This window comes from Mastomys coucha, unplaced genomic scaffold, assembly GCF_008632895.1.
Source record: "Mastomys coucha isolate ucsf_1 unplaced genomic scaffold, UCSF_Mcou_1 pScaffold6, whole genome shotgun sequence".
In the NCBI taxonomy this organism is placed as follows: domain Eukaryota; kingdom Metazoa; phylum Chordata; class Mammalia; order Rodentia; family Muridae; genus Mastomys; species Mastomys coucha.
This window is the reverse complement of record NW_022196912.1, coordinates 71,234,384-71,254,853: the sequence shown is the minus strand read 5'-3', so window position 1 is coordinate 71,254,853 and position 20,470 is coordinate 71,234,384. Positions and strand designations below refer to the sequence as shown.

At 40.5% G+C, this 20,470-nt stretch overlaps 1 long non-coding RNA gene across 2 annotated transcripts in view; it reads left to right on the top strand.

The window, feature by feature from the left end:
• Positions 1-18,454, top strand: part of LOC116080627 — a 38,448-nt gene extending 19,994 nt beyond the window's left edge. The window contains exons 4-6 of one of the 2 annotated variants that reach the window (XR_004114507.1): positions 1,497-1,564; positions 15,371-15,500; positions 17,876-18,454. This is a non-coding gene — a long non-coding RNA (uncharacterized LOC116080627). Of the gene's footprint in view, positions 1-1,490; positions 1,565-15,370; positions 15,501-17,875 lie in introns of both variants that reach the window. The other variant, XR_004114506.1, reaches the window with a different exon arrangement.
• Positions 18,455-20,470: the final 2,016 nt, after the last annotated feature.

The window sequence follows — 20,470 nt, the reverse complement described above, 5'->3', positions numbered from 1 at the left end:
TCTCTGTATGGGAGAGAGCTTCCGGGAGGGAGAGTAAATACACTGTATAGGCAGGCAGACGTTGGCTGCCCTCCAAGTTGCACACAGCATAAACCTGTTTATCTGCCACATTTCACAAATCTCAAAAACACGTGAATAATCAGGCAAGCAACTGGATAAATGATACACACTAGGGAACCAAACCAGTATTCTGATGAGAAGCTACTAGGGTTCTAAGACAGTGGTACAAATAGACTTGAATTGCAGAGATGGTGTGTACTAAAGTTGATTAGAGGTTCAAAGAAGAAAACAGTCTGTACTAAAAACAATGTGAAGAGCTACCTCAACCCTCTAGGCTTGGCTTGGGATATTTACGTGCACGCTTTCTGGAGAACGAAGTTAAATAAAATATGTACTATTGCTCCCAGGCCATCCCAATGATCAGCGCCAATGTGCCTCTGGGCTTTATGTTAACTCTTAAGATTATTTATCTCTAAGAACTCAAATCTAAGTATTAGAGGATAGTGTTCTCCAACTCAAACTTACCCCAATACATTTCAAAGGAGCAACCTTTCTAACACAGCTACATTTTTTAAAAACTGCAGAACATGAAAATTTGTGTATTAAATGAACTGGGTAAACTAGGCTTTTTTTTTTTTGTACTTCTTTGTTTTGCTTTTAGTTACTACTCTTTCTTCTTGATTCGCTGAGCCTGTTGCCTTGCCCCAGTGATCACTGGGTACAGGCATTCAACTGTAAAGTAGAAGCTCTCCATGGTTGCAGGGGCTAATCTCCAAAGCACACTACAAAATAAAATAAGATAAAATAAAAAACCCTGAAGGTTACTTATAAATAGTAGACCTGGCTGTAATTACAGAGAGAAAAATTATTTGCTTAATATGCCTATATACTTTTTTTGTTTATTTGTCTTGTCCTTTATTTACTTATTTATTTTGAGACAGGGTTTTCTCTGTCTGGCGATAGTTATCCTGGAACTCTGTCTGTAGACCAGGCTGGCCTCAAACTCAGAGATCTGCCTGCCTCTGCCTCCCTAGTGCTGGGATTAAAGGCATGCGCCACTCTACCTGGTTATCAATTTAATACAGATACCACCTGACCATAAAACATGTATGCTTCTCTACATTTTTAAACACAAAATTCTCTTTCATACCAAAGAGTCATAATCCATCAAGGCAATTACATAACACTGCACTTTTCATGCTGCCGAAAGTAAATTTTTTAAACTCTCCAACCCTGAAATTTTAGTTAAAATATAGGCAAAGGCATCATTATGGCATCATTATCTTAGCATCAGATAGGCAACCTGTAAATTGATGTCCCAAATAATATTTTGCCACATTTGAGCTTTTTGATTAAAATCTTGACTGAAGAAAATGTATGTTGAGGGTTGAGTTTAGAGCCAGTTGTACTGGCCAAGATGTTTTTCTTGCTTTGCCATTTTCAAATATATATATATATAAATTTGTCTCACACTCTTTTCTTTTTTCAAGATACAGGACCAAGGCGGACTGAATGGCTCCAATCATCAGAATGTAAAAGCATGAATCAGAATCTACTACTTTTTGTAAGTCTACTCTGAGCAGTCTCTTCTTTAGCCAAGCAGTCCAGGGTCACATGAACATAGCCACGAAGTTGAAGTCAGTTCCGTGAGATATGGCTGTTGACTCAGCCCAGACAAACCCCTGCGAAGCAGAGTTTTGGGAAGTGATAATTATTTCAAGTCAAAAAACGATCACCAAACACCACATAATGTCTACACTAAAGGAACTCAAGAAACAGTAGCCACTGTAAGTGAACAGCTCTAAGATACAGAACAACTAAAATGAGAAATTCCACTCCTAAGGGATGACCAGTAGAAATGGCCTCTCATATTTTTAACAAACATTTTTAAATCCCCATAGATTGTTTTGTTGTTTTCTTTCTTTTTCTTTTCTTTTCTTTTCATTATTTTTTTAGATAAAACACATTTTTAATGAAATGCTTAATTATAGAAAAGCAACTTGGAAAATAAAACTATCAGAGGCAAAACAACAACAACAACAACAAAACCCAAACCAAACCAACAACAAAAACAAACAAGCCAGGTTGTTTTAAAGATCAAGGGGCCACTGAATGGAATCAAAGGCCTTATAAGTGTTGGGTAGTTGGGGTGAGGGGGACAGGGGACTTAGAAACTTCTCAGAATACCAGTGAATAGGCAGAAATCCTGGAAACCTGGAAGATAATCTCACAGCAAACAGTGGGTAGGTGCTGGTTCTTTTTGTGAGTCTGGGAGACCACTCAGAGAGCCACATTGCTGGCGGAATAGGGGACTGAGGGGGTGTCCCCTACAGTTCTGTGTCTGTAGGGGGTGAGGGGCATCCTCTACTTCTTCCTCTGACTCTCTGGAAGAGGAAAAGTCCAAGTTATTCAGGGAAGGTAACAAGGCACCCCAAAGAGTATCAGGTCTCAGAGCAGAGATAGAGTTTACTGCATCAAAAGGAGGTGAGGAGCAGGAGGTCTGTGCAGGTGACCTGCTGGGTAAAGAATGGGGACTTGGAACACAGAACTTTCTGTGGATGCATGCTTTCTTTTAAAGAACAAAACTGAACAGAACATTTGCTGTTTTAAGTTGGACTTACTTAGCAATGATGTTAGCCATTGCTCCACTTTCTACACAATGAGGTTTACCTCATTCTAGCAGCTGCAAAGGATGTTATATAAGACAGTGTTTTATAAATCAGAATCCATTAACATACTGATGGAAAGTTATTTTACTTAATTTTTGCCTTTAAACATAATGCTTCAGTAAGCATGCACGCTATGTGTACTTTTATAAGTGAACCAGCAGAGTTAATTCCTTGAAGTGGAATCACTGGATAAAAGCACATTTGCAATTCTTAAATGTTATCACTTCCTTATTGATGCCACTGAAGAAGTCATACCAATTCATCCTTCTCTGACAACATTTGAGGGATTTTAGCAATGGCTCAGATGAGAGCTGCCCACAGGATACCTCGTCTGCCCTTCCGGTTTTGTTTTTTTCAAACCTGGATAAACATAGTTCCCTCGCTTCTGTAATGACCGATGAAGACCTTGTGGAAGGGAGAACCTTCTCTAGAGTCTGTTTGCAGGGGCTGAGCCTCTAAAGCTGTGGGGGCTGCTTCTCCGGAAAGGAGAGCATGAAGCATGGTTGCTAGGTCTGCGCTTTTCCTAGCCTTTCGCTGGCAACTTCCCTAAGTAGGAGAACAGCAGAGCAAAACCAGGAGCATCCACAAAAATCTGGGTGAAGAGCTAAACTCGAACCACGTTGCTTGCCCCTCCTCTCTCCTTCCCCTGCCATTCATCCCTGTACAGATTCTGCTTTAAGGGTGCCCTCACCTTTCCCCCAGTCTTGGCTTGGGTTCTAAGTATGTGCTATTCTCAGTCTCCCTGGCTTCGTCAGGCAGGAGCTCTCGGCTCCTCTGCCCCTTGGCATTCAGCCTCGTGTGTGATTAACCCAGAGGTTGGCCTGACATTGACCCAGTCCCGGGATGGAAGAGTCACCTTATCCTTGAAGCTGTCACTCTTTATTCAGTACTTTCATCTTTAGTAGTGCTGTTTTCATCTTGAGATATAAATGCAGGAGTGCCTCGATCTGCATCTGAACCTAGCCCCAAGTTACACCAGTGTTATCAAACACTAAGGTAGAACCTTTGGTTTGTATTCAGCATTAGCATGGTAGATATTCTGGTGAGAACTGTAGAGCAAAGAGCCCATCTCCTGGAAACATAAAATCCTGAGGAGGCACACAGCAATAACCAAATAACTAAGTAAACGTAGGCTACTCTTTGATAAGTATTAAGACATATCCAAATTAAAATTCCATGACATCTTAATTCTGAAGACTTATTTCTACAGATATACCCATGCATAAAAAAAAAAAAAAAAGAAAGGCGAATTCCTCAGTGCACCATTGTATGTTCTAGTGAGAGTCAAGAGACCTTTTGATTATTAATAAGGACAATCTGTCAATTAGGAAATGTTCTCCGTGAAGTAGCATAGAGTGACCCAAGATAAATTTCACACGATAGAAGCAAACAAAGGAACATATATAATGTATGTTTTCCTCTGTAGAAAAAACAGTGAGATAATGTGTATTAATGCTTATTCACAAATCCAGGCTTGTGGAGTTGGTGATTCAGTCAATAATGGCTCACAGATATGGCGGTAGTCCCACAGATTACCATGAGTTGGAAAGTTCCTACAACCCAGTGATGTCTTAGCCACCATGGCATAGTAACTCACATGCTTGTGGTTACGTTGGTCCAGACAGTCCCATTGCATAGTGCCAGCTACATAGAAGTAAGTACTTGTGTAATACTGGATATTGATGATAATGATCATGGACACACTATGCCAGCCATTTTTTCTGTAGTGTCCTCTTTAGTAGAAGAGAGTGTATTAGATCCCATTTTACTCTAGAAGTAGGTTTCATGTTCATCTCATTTTCTGCCTGCATCAAGGGGTCTTGTCACGTTAGTCTGAACAAGTGCACTTTATATGGTTTACTCGGTGGCAAAATTGCTTAGTTATACATTTCTCAGAAATAATCTCTATCATTAAGTGACATGTGACTATATATAAAAATATTGGAAGACACCCCCCTCCTCCAAGCAAAAACAGTGTAGTGCCTATGGGTATTAAAGCCAGGGGTTAAATGAAACTTTTAATGTATATTTCTTAGTGTTATTTTAATTTTATTATTTCTCTTCTTACATGTATACATTTTATTATTATATATTAATTATACATAATAATGGGTTTCATTGTGACATTTTCACATATGTGTCTGCTATATTCCTTCTCTTTTGCCACCTCTCCCATTTCCACTGACTCCCTTCCTCTGCTCTAACTAGTCTCTCTCTCTCTTTCTCCCTCCCCACCCTCATATGTTTCATTCTGCTGGTTTACAAAGGCATGGGTAACAGGAACATGAGCAACTTACTAGTGGCCATGCCACTGAAGACAATGTCTCTTCCTTCCTCAGAAACTAGTACCTTCTTACGAGAGGGTGGGGTCCTGTGAGCCCCTGCCTCCTAGGAACTGCTAGCTGCTTATGAATCCTAAGGGAGGAGTGGACCACTTCAGTTTTTCAACCATTTGAATGTCATCTATACAAAAACCATCTCATTAAATACTTTTACATTTTAGAATCAAATCCATCCTTCACAGACTGTTTCCTTACATGTTTGGAAGTCCTTGGCTACCTTAATGGGGGATAACCAATTTCACTGGATGAAGAAGATCTGATCAGAAGATAAAGGAGCCCTCAATCTTGTTACCTATCCACAAAACCCGCAGTCTATTTTGAGAAGATCTAGGGGAAAGAATGCTATACAAAGTTCTCAAAGACACAATTTCTCAGGAGCAAGGCACACCTTAAGACAGGAGAACAGTGTTAGGAGCAGCCGTCAGCCTACAGCCATTCTGTTGGCAAGGCCATTCTAACTGGCTGCCTCGGGTTTCTCACATGAACCTGGTCATCAAGTCATGGTTCACCCAAGCTTTGCTTGTGCTAACCTGCTTAAGCTTCCAAGATGGAACAATGGGAGGGTTCTCTTCTTCAAGCTTTAAATAAAAGCCTTACTGGGAATCGCAAAGAAGAGAAATTAGCTGCTTTACCACCAGGATGCTGCCGTCCTTTAACAAGAATGTGCCCCACAAATTTCCCAGAACTTCACATTAAGGTAATTTGGAGAGCGGTATTGGGATGAAATTAGATCTGGAGAATTCTTTGGACTCTTCCATGAACTGAGATTAGGATGTTTTACAAGATAGTGGTAGAATTTTTTTTTAATGAGAAAAATGCTGATGATTTATTTCATGATTGCAAATGACATTGTCAAAGGAATATGATAATTTGAAATCACCACATAAGTCACATAAGGACATAAATGAAGAAAACTTCAGATCCCTGTCTATCTCTGCATCATGTCTCCTCACTACTACTGTTCTGTCTTTCTGGCTCCTTTTAGCCATCCCCCTAAAACCTTATCTAACAGACAGCCTTGGTGTCCTAGGACACTAATGTCAAATGGCTGGAGGTGTGGAGATCAGTGACCATAAAGATGGTGACTCCGACTCCTGTGTCTTTCCTTGCTCCCCGCCCCACCCCATTCTGCCATTACCTCTCACAAACATTTGTGTCCCAGCAGAGTGTAAGTTTCAGATGTGATTAAAATGTCCATGCTGCTTATCTGGCCCACATCTAGTGTCAGTTTTCTTTCAGGAAAACTAGCAGTTCATTATTTTATTTTTATGAGCTTACCATGTAAATGTGAGCCTGTTACGTGAGTTATTGCCAGCAATCAGGACCATCTGTTATGTAACATCAGTAAGAGGGACTCAGGTGAGAGACAACTCTGATTGTGGGTGTTTAGTCCCAATGTGCATCAGTTGTAACTCCATAAATGTATTTCTTCTAGCAGCTAATTTGAAATACTTTATCAGTGAAAATCTTGACACAACAGTTGTACAAACATACATAGGAAAACACAAGGAAATTAAATCAGACTTATAATGTAAACCTTAGACGATGGCTTAATTTGTACTCACTTTGTAATTTTAACTAAATATTGTGGTAAGTAGTTCTTACTTAAATCCTAAGTATATGGGCATTTATTACACACAATATGAAAATACTTCAAGAGGCTTATGATTAACGCTGTGGTATTCAAGCATAGTTTACAGTGACTTTCAATCAAAGACAAAGGGCTCAAGCAGATGATGAAAATGTTGAAAAGATGTGTGTGTGTACACCCAAGGACTTAACTCAGACCTGCTCCTACTAGCTCAGTTCTAGTTTTTCCCCTAATGAGTATTGCTGTAGCTTGACACAGGGCTGTGCTTAGAAAAGAGTAGCCAGACAAAGCACAAGATGGCCTAGTTAAGTTTCATTCCTGACCAACAATGAATATTTCCCATACAAAATTATGTTCCAGTCATTTAATGCAGCATGCCATACCCAAAAAGTTATTAGAAATCCAACTACCATTGAGTACCTTGCACCATTATGGTTTATAGATATAGAGGTTTTGAACCTCTACCATAGAGGTTCCGAAGAGTCCCTACAACTCCATCCCTGCCTTCTGCAGCTTAACTTGCACTATCTCAATCATGCAGACATTCACTTGAACGTGTGTGTGCTGCTCACTCTTTAAAGGATGACAGCTGGAACATTGGGAACCTCCCAATCCAAATGTCAGTCAAGCATGATGATCTGATTTTTATTAGATACCACTTGTTACACTTCCAGTGTGGTTTGTTCATGTGTTGGAAAGCCTACCTATTCAGTGTGACCAGGAAGAGGTGGAGGGATCTTTAAGAAATAGGACCTTGAAAGTGATAGTGACACAAACCTTTAATCTCAGCACTTGGGAGGCAGAGGTAGGCAAATCTCTGATTTCAAGGTCAGCCTGGACTATAGAAGTGGGTTCCAGGACAGCTAGGGCTATGCACAGAGATCCTGTCTCAAAAACTTAAAACCAAAACCAAACCAAAACAAAACAAAACAAAAAAGTAGAATCTCATGAGAAGCTGTTAAGTCATTGAAGGCACTGATCTGGGGTGGGATATGACAATTCCTATGGACTCTGGGTTAGTTCTAGTGAGAATAAGTTATCGTAAGAGCAAGAGCAATCTCTGAGCACCTAAATTACTTCCTGTCTTGGGGTGCCATCTCCTTTCTTTAGAAGTAGACTCGATGTTTTCGTACTGACTTCCAAGGGGAACTCACTAGAGCTGATCTGAAGCCAGGACCATGGTGTTGCATGACATTGCTCCCAGGGATGTGAAGAAACATCTACTGCCCCTAGATATGGAACCAACACAAACCAAAGTAGGGACATCATCAAAGTCCAACTGGTGTCTTATTGGGGTTTCTTATAGGAGCAGAAGCAACTCAAAGACAGTTGTACCACCAATCCTACCCTGGAATGGGTGACAGATCACGGTAATTGGAATCCTGGATGACACTGCACAGCCCCAGACAGTTCTACATTTGTAAAGTATTCTTTCTAGGTGGTTCAGTTGGTCTGAGTCTCTTCCAGCCAACTTGGCTGGACTTTGTCCTTTCCAGAGAGGTCTGCTTCTCTGATTCTCTCATAGCCCTCACTGCCAGAGGGAGGAACCTAGTGAATCTGGTCAATTTTAGGGATTTCCTGAAGCCTGTGAGTTGTTTACTTCCTGAGTTTAGTGTGCTTTCCTGGACAATGGCACGTTTCATCTTCCCTAAAAACATCCTATGTCTTCAAGAACTTCCTTAGAAGATGAAAGCTGACTATAGAGGAACTCACTATGCTCTGGAGTCTCCAGAACTATGAGCTAAATAAACCTTTCTCTCTCTCTCTCTCTCCCTCTCCCACTTCCTCTCCCTCGCTCTCCCCCCTCCTTGAATTTGAATGCTAATATTAATCCTTTAACAGCACACTCTTAATGTTTGGTGCCACTTGTCAAAGAGCACACAGATGTGAGATGAGGCTACTCTCAGTTTAAGTCTACACTCATGGATTGGTTTCTTGGAGCTCTGGTGAAGGTGGCTACTCAAAGGTTTGATTTAATATTCTCTAAACCAGGCTGACTGATAGCACTAGGAATGAACAGCCACCAAAGAAATGGGATGTCAACGAGGTAGAATAGAAACTTAAACATGTATAATTGGCTAATTTGAGATTGAGTCTTGGCTATTCATCTCAACTCTCTGTGAGAGCCTATGCCGTTCATTTAGCCTTTGTGACTCTTAGTTTTATTTTTCAGTAAAATAGGGATATTAAGTTAACTGTAGGGCAAGAAAGTAGAAATAATTTGTAAACTTGAATTACTATCCAGATGTTAGTAGTGGTTGTTGATGATGATAATGAGGGAGATGATGGTCCAGAAAAAATTCTAGAGAGTCAGTTATATATATGTATATATAATATATAATATATTCATATATTATGTTAATATTATATATTGCAGTGCTAGAACTTGAATTTCAAGCCTCGTGCATATAGGAAAATGCTCTGCTCTTGAACTGATCTTGAGCTGAAGAGAGGCAGTGCAGAGTTTTGGCTTTTTACTACATTTATTCAGTGTGTACGTGTGAATATGTATGTGGGAACACACTTACCATAACACATGAGTAGAGTGCAGAAGATGACTTATAGGAGTTGGTCCTCTCCTTCCACAATACAGAACAAGGGCTTTCCTTCTACTATGTAGAACTAGAGCATCATTCTTAGGCCATCAGGTTTGATGGCAAGCACTCTTATTCACGGAGATATCTTGCTGGTCCCTACATTAGAGTTTTAAATGTTTACTCAATTCATAAGAACTAGACATGCAAGATTACTGTTATTATATAGGTTGAGGAAATAAAAGCATTGAAAAAAACTCAGCTGCAACTATTTCATTCATTCATTGATTCATTCAGTCATTCCTTCAAGACAGGCTCTCTTGTAGTCCAGGCGGCCTCAAACTCTCTATACAGGTGAGGATAACCTTGAATTCTTGATCCTCCTGCTCTCATCTTTCAAGTGAGATTACAGGTGTATTCCATTATAGCTAGCCAACTACATGTATTTTAAAGATTTTTATAGAAAAAACTCACATTAATTTATTTTTTAAATATGAAAAAATAAAATATGACATAATAAGATAAACCAAAAACTATCACGTCGAAGTTGAAGATAAACCAACAGAAGGAAAAGTGGCCAAAGAAGGGTCTAAGAATCAGAGACCCACTTATTCTCACACCAGGAATTGCATAAAAGCCATAATAAATACACTGAGGACCTTGTACAAACCACTGCAAAGCCTGTGCATGCTGCATCAGTCTCATATGAGCTTTGATCATGTCGATGTAGAGGCTTGCTTTCTTGCTGTCCTCCATCCATCCCCTCTAGCTCTGACACTCTTTCCACCCCCTCCTCCTAAAAGGTGTAACTAATGTGACACAAGGATGGTATTTGTCAATAACTTGACTAAACACCTACTAGATGCCCATCCCAACCTTGTTTCCTTGTTAACTTGGATTGGATTTATAGATGTCTGCCTTCCATCCCAACTTTATGATACAATGACAGCATTTATCTTATAGGGTTCTTAGCAGGATTAAACAATGCCATCCCTCCCAAGCAAGCTCTCATAGTTTGCTCAGGAAGTTGAGAGAAACTGAAGCTTAAATGGTGACTCACCATTTATTAGTTGTATGCTCTCACCTGAATTCTTCAACTATCTTGGTTGAATTAGTTCTGAATGAATCTCACAAATATGAAGCATACAACGCATCATTCACTGAAATGCCTGCAGCAGAACCAGTGAAGAATAGCTCAAATGTGAGCCCTGCCTGCAGTTTGACCTGGAAGGTCGTGGAAAGGAAAATAAACAAGTGATTGATGCTCAGAGCTCCAAGGACATTACACATTCACTTGTAAACTGGAGCCGGACCAGTAGTTTACCCTAAAGAATACAGTCACAACAACATCATTTATATTTCTACACTCCATTTGAACTTAAAACAGTTTTGGGGATTCCAGGAGATAGGGAGAAAGAATAGGAAGTTATTACTTAGAGACCACAGGCTATTCTTTTGGGGTAATGAAACAATTTGGGTACTAGAGAGAGGTGGTGGTGACACAATATTACAGATGTACTAAATACCACTGGGAAAAATAACTTTTAATGGTTAATTGAATGTTCTATGAATTTTAATTCCAATAAAAAATTAAGTATAAATGGTACAGGGCTAAGAAGTTTTTCCTAGGTTTATGTCCAAAAATTGAAGTCTGCGATTGTCTTTCTGATATGAACCCTACCCACAATTTACATTCTCGGAATAATTTTATGTTCTTTAAATTGCAACAAAAAGGATCTGGAGAATTGCTCAGTAGTTAAGATCACTTTTTATTCTTGCAGAGAACCTGGGTTCAGTTCCTAGCACCCACCAGGTGGCTCATAACCATCTATAGCTCCAGTCCCAGAGTGATTGATATCCTCTTCTTGCACATAACCTGCAAGACAACGCATATCTATATCTATATCTATGTATATCTATCTATCTATCTGTATGTATGTATGTATATATATGTGAATATATATATATATAAAAGAAAAATAAAAATAAAAAAATAATTGAAATGAGATTATTACCTACAAGTCTACTTCAGAATAGAATCTTCTTAGATCTTAGGTTTTTGATGTCTGTTTTTTATTTTGTTTTTCATCTTTGGAGTAGTTTTCTTTTTCTTTTCTTTTTTTCTGTTTTGTTTTGTTTTCAAGTTAAGTTCTCACTTTGTAGCTCTGAATGTGCTGGACTTGCTAGGTAGACTAGGCTGGCCTCGAACTCCCAGGCATCCATTTTGCTTTGCCTTCCAGGTGCTAGGATTAAAGGTGTCTACCACTATGCCTGGCTCAGAGCAGTTTTCTTAGCAGTGCATAATTATGTATTTGAACATTATTGAAAGAGAGAATGTGCAACAGTTGTGGTTTAAAGATATTATGGGATGTCTGCTAGACATGGAACTATAAAGCTGAGACTCACAAGTTAAAAGTGTCCCAACATCATTCATGGGAAGCCAAAAAAATGCAAAGAGTGCAACCAGTGTTGCTCACGAGAGATGGCAACACATGAGCCAGACGAGAAGGGCTGAGGACATGACAGGAATGCCGCAGGTAGTCAGAGTTTGGGCTTTGAAAAGGCTAACAGAGCAGAGGATGTGTAGCTGGAAGGAGTAAGGTATGAAGAATATCTAACGTCCCTAGGATGAATCAGTAGAGAGAGAAAGCATAGGGCAGGCGCTAGATGGAGAAACCTGAGACTGGGGGGCGGGTGGGGGGGCGCGGTCGAGTGAAGGCCCTCAACATGAGACTGCATGGTAACTTCAGTTCCTTCTGTTCTCTGTCCACTGCCTGCCCTGATCTGTCTCATTTTATGTTTATCTGCCACTGCGTGTGTTGGCTGTGCTTCTCTGGTTTCACCTCCATGGTTTATAGTTACCTATTAAAGTCTAGGCTGATGCTCCGGTGTAGAAATGTGGAGATGGGCCTCACTTCTTCTTCTCTTCCTAACTGTACCCATAAGTGTGTCAAACAAAGTGTCTCATGTCACACACACAGACACACACACCACAGACACACACACAGACACATACAACACAGACACACACACAGACACACAACACAGACACACACACACAACACAGACACACACAACACAGACACACACACTGACACACACATACACACACATATACACACATACACACACAGACACACACAACATACAGATACACACACCACAGACACACACACAGACATACACACACACACAACACAGACACATACAACACACACACAACACAGACACATACAACACACACACAACACAGACACATATAACACACACACAACATAGACACATACACAGACACACACACACAACACAGACACACACATGCACTAATACACACACAGACACACAGACAGACAGACACACACAGACACACATGCAGACATACATGCACAGACACACACATGCACAGACACACACACAGACACACATACAGACATATATGCACAGACACACACATGCACAGACACACACACAGACACACACATAGGCACACACATACACTCATATACACACGTACACACACAGACACATACAGAGACACACACAACATACAGACACACATACACATACACGCACACATACAAACACACACAGAGACACATACACACACACACATTTAATTTGGGGGCCAGGATCATGCTATCTAGTTCAGGCTGTCCTCTTGCTTTCTCCATCTCTGAAGTGCTGGAGCTACATGTATGTGCTGCTACATCTGAATCCATGCCACCGATTTTCTATTTGGCAGCCACATTTTGCAGTGACAGGTTCCTAATTACATTCAAGTCACTTTATGTGCTCACTTAGAGCACACTCAAAAGAATCTTTTCTTTTTTTTAACTAAGTTGAGATGGGGCATAGAAATGTTCACCCCAGAAAAAGTCTCTCCTTCTCTCCAGATAGCCTTGCTATAGCTGCTATCTTTAACTATTAGAAACAGTCATTAGTGAGGTTTGAAGCTTTCTCTTTTCCTTGACTGAGTTTCACATGATGCGTCCTAGTCCTAGCTCCTCACTGCTTACCTCTAAGCCACGTCTATGTCATCATTTAGGACTGCCCTCACTTCTCTCCGCACTTCTTTCTTTCAACTTTTTCCTACACTTCAGGAAAATATTTTTGCAAATGCTGTGTGCTCTTTTCACACTGCTGTGTCAATATAAGCTAAGCAGTGGTTTTATGTTAAAGTTTTAAACTAATTTTTTAAAGATTTATTTATTTTACCTATATATGTGTATATGCACTCTGTGCATGCAGATGCCTTTGGAGGCCAGAAGAGAGTGTCAAACCCCCCAGAACTGAAGTTACAGATAGTCATGAGCTGCCTAGTGCTGGTGCTGGGAACTGAACTTGGGTCCTCTGCAAGAATGACAACTGCTCTTAACTACTGTGCCACCCTCCCGGCCCTCATTAACTCTTTGTTGTTTGAGACAGGGTTTCTATATGTGGAATATATATCCTGTCCTGGAACTTGCTATGTAGACTTGCTATGTCTTGGAACTTGTATGCTATGTAGAACTCACAGAGATCCTCTACTTCCCAAGTGCTAGGATTAAAGGTGTGTGCCACTACACTGGGCCATATTTTTTATTACACCTAGATCAGTGATTCTCAACTTCCCAATGCTGCAACTCTTTAGTAAAATTCCTCATGTTGTGGTGACCCTGAACCATAAAATTATTTTGTTGCTACTTCAAAACTGTAATTTTGCTACTGTTATGAATCATGATACAAATATCTGATATGCAGGATGTCTGACATGCGACCCCACACAAAAGGGTTTGCAACCCACAGATTGAGGACTGCTGGTCTAGATACCATCTTCTCAGGACTCTGAGTTTTACCTGACTATTTTTCCATATTCAGGCACACAGGCTCCTGCATGTTTACACATCTTTGCCACTTCTATGATTGTCTGCTGTCTTCAGTTTGTAACAGTAGAGCCATTGTAAACATTTTCATAGGAATGAGGAGCTGCTTTCACATCAAGAATTAGAAATAATATTTGGATTTTTTTTACCAACAGATTAACTTTTCCAGTACCATTGATATAACAAAAAGAATGGGTTAATAAATTTCACTTACTTTTTATACTTTATTAGTACTATTGTCTCCTTCATCTTAAAAATATCAACCTGCTGATTGTTTATTGTATTTCTATGCTAATTGATCCAAGTCGATCACATTTCTGTGTTTTGAAGATTTAGTCCAAGGATATGATAGAAGCATAACATGTTGAGGATTCACGAAACGTAGATAAGGGTTCTACTCCATGGACTAGCCACCAAAGAGCCTAGGGTAACTATACTTAAAGGATAAAGACCGAAGTCTATTTTTATACAGGCTTAGAAGGAGAGCAGACCAGCGGGGACCAAGTGAGACACGCAGTCTTGGCCTGCTCACAGTCAGGGTCATCTGTGTTGTAATGTATTTCTCTCTCCTGGAGGGAGCATCGTACAAGTGGCAGCTCTCAGAAAGCCTTTGCTCTCTAACTTCTGTCTCCATGTCCTCTTGACTTGCCTTCACTATGTCACCTTCCTGTCCCTTAGCCGGGTCTCACCTCCCTTTAATCATAGGCAATAATGGCTCACAATGGCTTCTCGAAGAGCCTACTGAGTCTCTTATAGCCAGTCAGCCTGGAGTTGTTGTGAGACCACAGGCTCTGCGCTTGACCCTCAGATCTCTCAGGAACCGGTCCACCACCATCATAATTCATTCACAGGGTCTCATCCTCCTGCTATTACCCCGTGCTGCAACTGCCTCAAGTGTCCACTCTCTCTGACCCTACAAGAAAGCCTGTCTAGACTCCAGCAAGAATTCCATCTCTGTTTTATTCCCACTGAAGAGAAAAATAACTTTAATGGCAACGACTAATGCTTGTTAGCCTTTCCGCTCCTGACCCCAACACAAACAAACTAGTATTCTGTCTACTTGGCACAGGCCTGGGGTAAGGGAAAGAACAGAGCCCGTGTCATCGTCCCTTTGTGGGGTGAGGATGAAGGGGAGCCGGGGCTGTCTGGGAGTGATGCTCCACCTCTACAAAGAAGCAGATGCTACTAGAGCGTTTTCTAAAAATAGAGATGTGGACTTCCGTCTTGGGCAGAAAGTCCACCATAGTGCCTAGTTTCCTGTTCTTCAGGAATCTAACCAGTCTATCTCTGTTTTACTATTTTCCAGCCACTGGGTCAGTACACATCAACTGCAACCTGAAAGAATTCCAAATATCTTTTCTTCCTTTGTTAGGTTCATGGTACCCTGAACCTGTGAGCTCAGAAGAAATTTTCTGGTTATCTGGAGCTGGAAGTTATTCATTATAGCTCCCCACCACTGACTGACTGAGAGTTAATTATCATCAAACTTCTATCTGCCCACGGTGAGCTACAAGCTATGCCAGGTGTTTGGTGAATAACACTAATGTAATTTATTTTACTGTCTGATTTCTCACAGTAATCAGGTAGCAAAAATTATGGATTGGTACTTAATTTTTTTATAAGGCCTATGACCCATTCATTGATATTAGATTTTATTTAGTCTTTAAATATTTATTTGTGTGTGTGTGTGTGTGTGTGTGTGTGTGTGTGTGTGCGCGCGCGCGCAAGTGCATGTGTGTACATGATGTGTGTATGGAAAACAACATGCAAAGATGTACATGTGGAGGTCAGAGGACAACTTTGTGGGGTTTATTCTCCTTTTCTGGTTGTCTGGCTTGTATAATGAGTTTCTTTGACTTTAGAACCACCTCCTCAGACCATATATCAGATGTAACTATTTTCAGGTTTTATTCTGGAACTACTGGTGTCCCTGAGCATGAATCACATACACATATCCTTTGCCCTTACTCACTGGGGGTCACATGTATCTTCTCATTTTCACAGAGAAGGTAACTCTATTTTTGATCTGTGTTAGTTAGTTTTACTGCTTTGATGGTAAAAATGTATGTAACATATTTGATCATTTTACTTCACTTCTAATTTTTCCTTTTGGCTCAGTTTTAAGAAACTAAAAGACTGTTTTCCCTTTAGGATCCTGTTCCTTACTCCCTTTGAGAAGGACTCTGACACCTCCTGGATCCTGAAACCCACATCTCCCAAGTTTTTAACACAGTGTATTCATGAGGATGAAATGCTTGTGAGAGGTGACCGTGGCATTTTATTGCCCCACTCACCCCCATTAATTCTGCCCTTCATTGTAGTTTTTGCTGTTCAAAGGGTTTATGGCTTGTATATCATTCATACCTAGCTTCACTCAATTATTTACTTATTTTCTCCCACATTCACCCATTCATAATTTCTATATATGGCATGCAGACTCTAGGTTAGCCTCCAGTGATCCCTGCTCCCCGATGTTTGCCCTTGAGTGTGAACAGACCCTATGGCTTGCTTCTAGCTATAGCCTATGATAAGGGTGGTAAGGTGTCCTTCCTGTGGTTATGTGGTTATGTTACACAATATAAGGATGTCTTTCTAGCAGACTCACTGTTGCTGTCTCAACGAATAGCAATGCTGTGGAAGCGCACACAGTGTGGCAGCTCGGCAGACTCGGCCATGAGCTGGTAAGAAGCCTAGATCTCTGCTCTGGAAGCCACAGAAAATGAGTCCTGCCAAGAGCCTGAGTGAGTTTGGAAGAGATTCCTTTCCCAGTCAAGCCTACAGACTGGAATGGTTGGAGAGACACTTTGCCTGTGACTTTATGATGCCTGAAGCAGAAGGCTTGTCTGAGCCATATTCAGACCTGATGTTAACTGTGAGGTAACACTGGTTGTTTTAAACCACTAGGCTGTGGTCATTTGTTTTTCAGAACTAGAAAATACACATACATGCTACAGGCCATATATACACTGTGTGAGGGCTTAGAGTGGTCTGAGACCCTAAGACTAATGTTGCCTGCACTTTATAGAAAAAGAAATCAATGCAATTACGGATTGGTACTTAATTTTTTATAAGGCCTATGACCCATTTCATTGATATTAGATTTTATCTAGCCTTTAAATATTTATTATTTGTGTGTGTGTGTGTGCGTGCGCGCAAGTGCATGTGTGTACATGATGTGTGTATGGAAAACAACATGCAATGATGTACATGTGGAGGTCAGAGGACAACTTTGTGGGGTTTGTTCTCCTTTTCTGTGTATACGTGGGTTCCAGAGACCAAACTTGGAGCTCAGGTTGTCTGGCTTGCAGTGCAATTCATGTCTCAACTTAAGCATGGTTTAAGGTACATCTTCTGAAATACAAATATATTTAAGAAACATTCTCCTTGGCGTACACTGACCATAAGATGAGTGGTTTTCTAAAGCCCGAATTATTTGTAAAGAAGCTTTCTCTGTTTTTTTTTTTTATTATTTTTAATATATATATGATATATACCTATATTTATCTCACAAAAATAATATTGGATACAATATTGGAAATTTTCTCTTTTTTGCTCAAAGCAATAGTTATAAACTGTCTAGAGGGGAGGGCATTCATGCAGGCCCACTCCATACACGCCTGGTGTCTTTCCTGGAATCAGAGCTTCCAGGTAAGATTTAGGACATACAGGAGTTTGGATTCGGCATTCGGTATTTGATCCATGACCTAATTTTTCCATTAGAATCAAGGGTAGGAAAAAAAAATTAGGAATTGAAGAGATTTAGGAAAAAACAGATTTTTCGAGTCCTATTTGGTTTAGTGTTTAAGGAGGTGCAGTGGAATTGTGTCCCCAGTACTGTGTCTTCTAATGAGAGTCCTTTCAATTCTGCATTTATCAGATGCTAATTATTCATACTTCATGATTGAGGATTTGGAGTCAGAGACTCACCTGCAATATTTGGAATACCAGTGGAGATCCAGATCAACATGGAATTTATACAGCAGCTGGTGCCAGTCACAGCTAATGATGAAACTTCAGTTTAATAAAAAGACCCCCAACTGAGTACAACCATCTCAGAGAAAGTATACTTATCAAACAGCTTTCAATCAGTTCAAGAGAGACACCTTAATTGTGAAGAGGAGGAACTGCACAGCAGTTGTCACCATGCCAACTTCAGATCAATGGCGTTGCCGCTGCTCTTGGTACATATAGCCTGGCCTATGTCCTTAACTGCATCAACATCCTTCCTGTTGGGATGAGATCTTTGTTTCAGATGCTAGCATGTGATGATGCTTTTAATTCGTTACACTATAATACCCCATCGTAAAATTTCAACGTGTAATAAAGGTCAATATCTTTTCTTTAAACTTCTTTTTCTTGTTACCGGAATTCAGTGCTTATGACATTTTGTATTTTTAAAAATTATTCTGTTGAAATAAAGCTACACAAACAAAATAAAATTATGGTGATTCTGAGAGCAGATGACTGAATGAGTGATAATCTGACATCTATGAGATTATATACAAGAAGAATGCACACAATAATCTATTAAAGGGAAACGAAGAGAAAGGGGGTTTATCCTTGCAGGAAGAAGCTGCAGTACTAAAGGAAAATATGATAGAAGACCCTTTTCTTTTAGAAGGAGGAAGCCATTTAGCTTATTTAAAGACTTCTGGCTTCAGTGATGCAGTGGGGAACACCATGGGGTGGCTACACAGGCGAGGGAGAAAGGAGAATGGCAAAGAAACAGGCCAAGAGGTTAAGGCTCCAGAGGGTGTCTGCTGTGGTGCTCTTTGCTCCTTTCCAGCCTGCCTCCTTCCCCATCTTCTCTGTTCTGTCCACCACTTTCTCCTCTTTCCCTCTGTCCTCTCTTGCTGTCCATATTTGTTTATATAGATAAAAGCTTAGGAAGAGAAATACTGAGCTCTGTGTAACATCTCTTTTTGAAAAGCACTTTCCACTGTTGAAATACAGTTTGGAAATCACTGGACCCAACAAACAACAATTGCAAATTCTTTCATGCTTTGATGTCGTTCTGGTTTCAAGATCCAAATAAACACAGAAAGGGAGACTGAAAACTTCCCTTTACTATGCCACAGACATCTAGCTTCTGTGAGTTGCATTTTTGCTGAGAGCAGAGCCGAGAAGAAAATAGCATCCTGTAGCTTCCACACACACAGGACCATGATTTAGGGGCTCATTTTTCCTTTTTAAAAAAGATGTACTTATTTTTTTTATTTTATGAATAATGGGTGTTTTGCCTGCATGTATGCCCTTGGACCACATGTGTGCAGTATCCTCAGAGGCCAAAAGAAGGTATTGAATTCCCTGGAACTGGGGTTATAGGTGGCTGTTAGCCATCATGTGGGCACTGGGATGTGAACCCTAGTCCTTTGGAACAGTAGCAAGTGCTCTTAGTCTCTGAGCCATTTCTCCAGCACACACAAACTCACCTTTAGGTACAGAATCTTCTACATAATATTTGGGCAGAGGGACAGAGGTAATTCTAAATTTTAAAAATCAAAGTCTCTTGAGTTTAGAGTCTCATACTGTGAAGCATGTGGGGTATTTGATCTCCTTTCCCTCATTTTATATATTCATTCATTAAGACAACATGTTTTTCTTAGATTTGGGTGTGTGCCTGATGCTATGAGTTAGGTTTACAGTGTATTATTTCTAGCCATCTACAGACTATGCTTTAGTGTGTGAGACAGAAACTAGTCTAGTGAGCACAGCATTGCAAATCACAACATTCTTGTAAGTGCTACTAGGCAAAATAAGATTGCTCTCTGAAGTCCGATGTCAGAGAATATAAGGGAACACTGGGTTGGAGAGAGTAAAAATTACTAATGTCATTGGCTATGCTCTGCAGGGCAGATACTGGGCTCAGTCAAGTGTTCTCTTAGTGTCCACAGCTAGACTGAGGAAGCTGAAGGACCTATGAGCTCCTCTCCTTCCTTGCCATGCGGTTGACTGGTAGCTGAAAAGGGTTTGCAGGAATAGCGAAGATCATGGGGACAGGAAAGCAACATTCAAGTGTCTTCACAGCTATTCAGTTGTGAAATGGCCAGTTTTCTTCCCAGGGAAGACCCAGTTCCAAATGCACGCTCATTTCCATTACAACCGTCTACCAGACTTACCTCTCACTACAGAAGCAATCCCAGGTTGAACTATCACTATTGAAATGACTAGTTTATACAGCTCTAATCAAGTCACCCTCCTTTTTGGGGACACAACCAAAGGGCATAGCTTTCAGCATACAAGAACAGTGTCACTGAGGTCATCCTCTCTCCGGAGACCCTGAAGAGTAGGGTAGAGGGGGTTTGGCTGACTGGAAGTTCATATACTTTACTTTGGATATCCAACAAATACATGGCCAAGTTAGCATCTCGCCCCAACACTGAGAAGCTTCGCCGACATTGAGGCCATCCTCTGGGAAGCACCCACCACTAGGCAAGCCTAAGTCCTCAGCAGCATCAGGTGGAACGAGTCA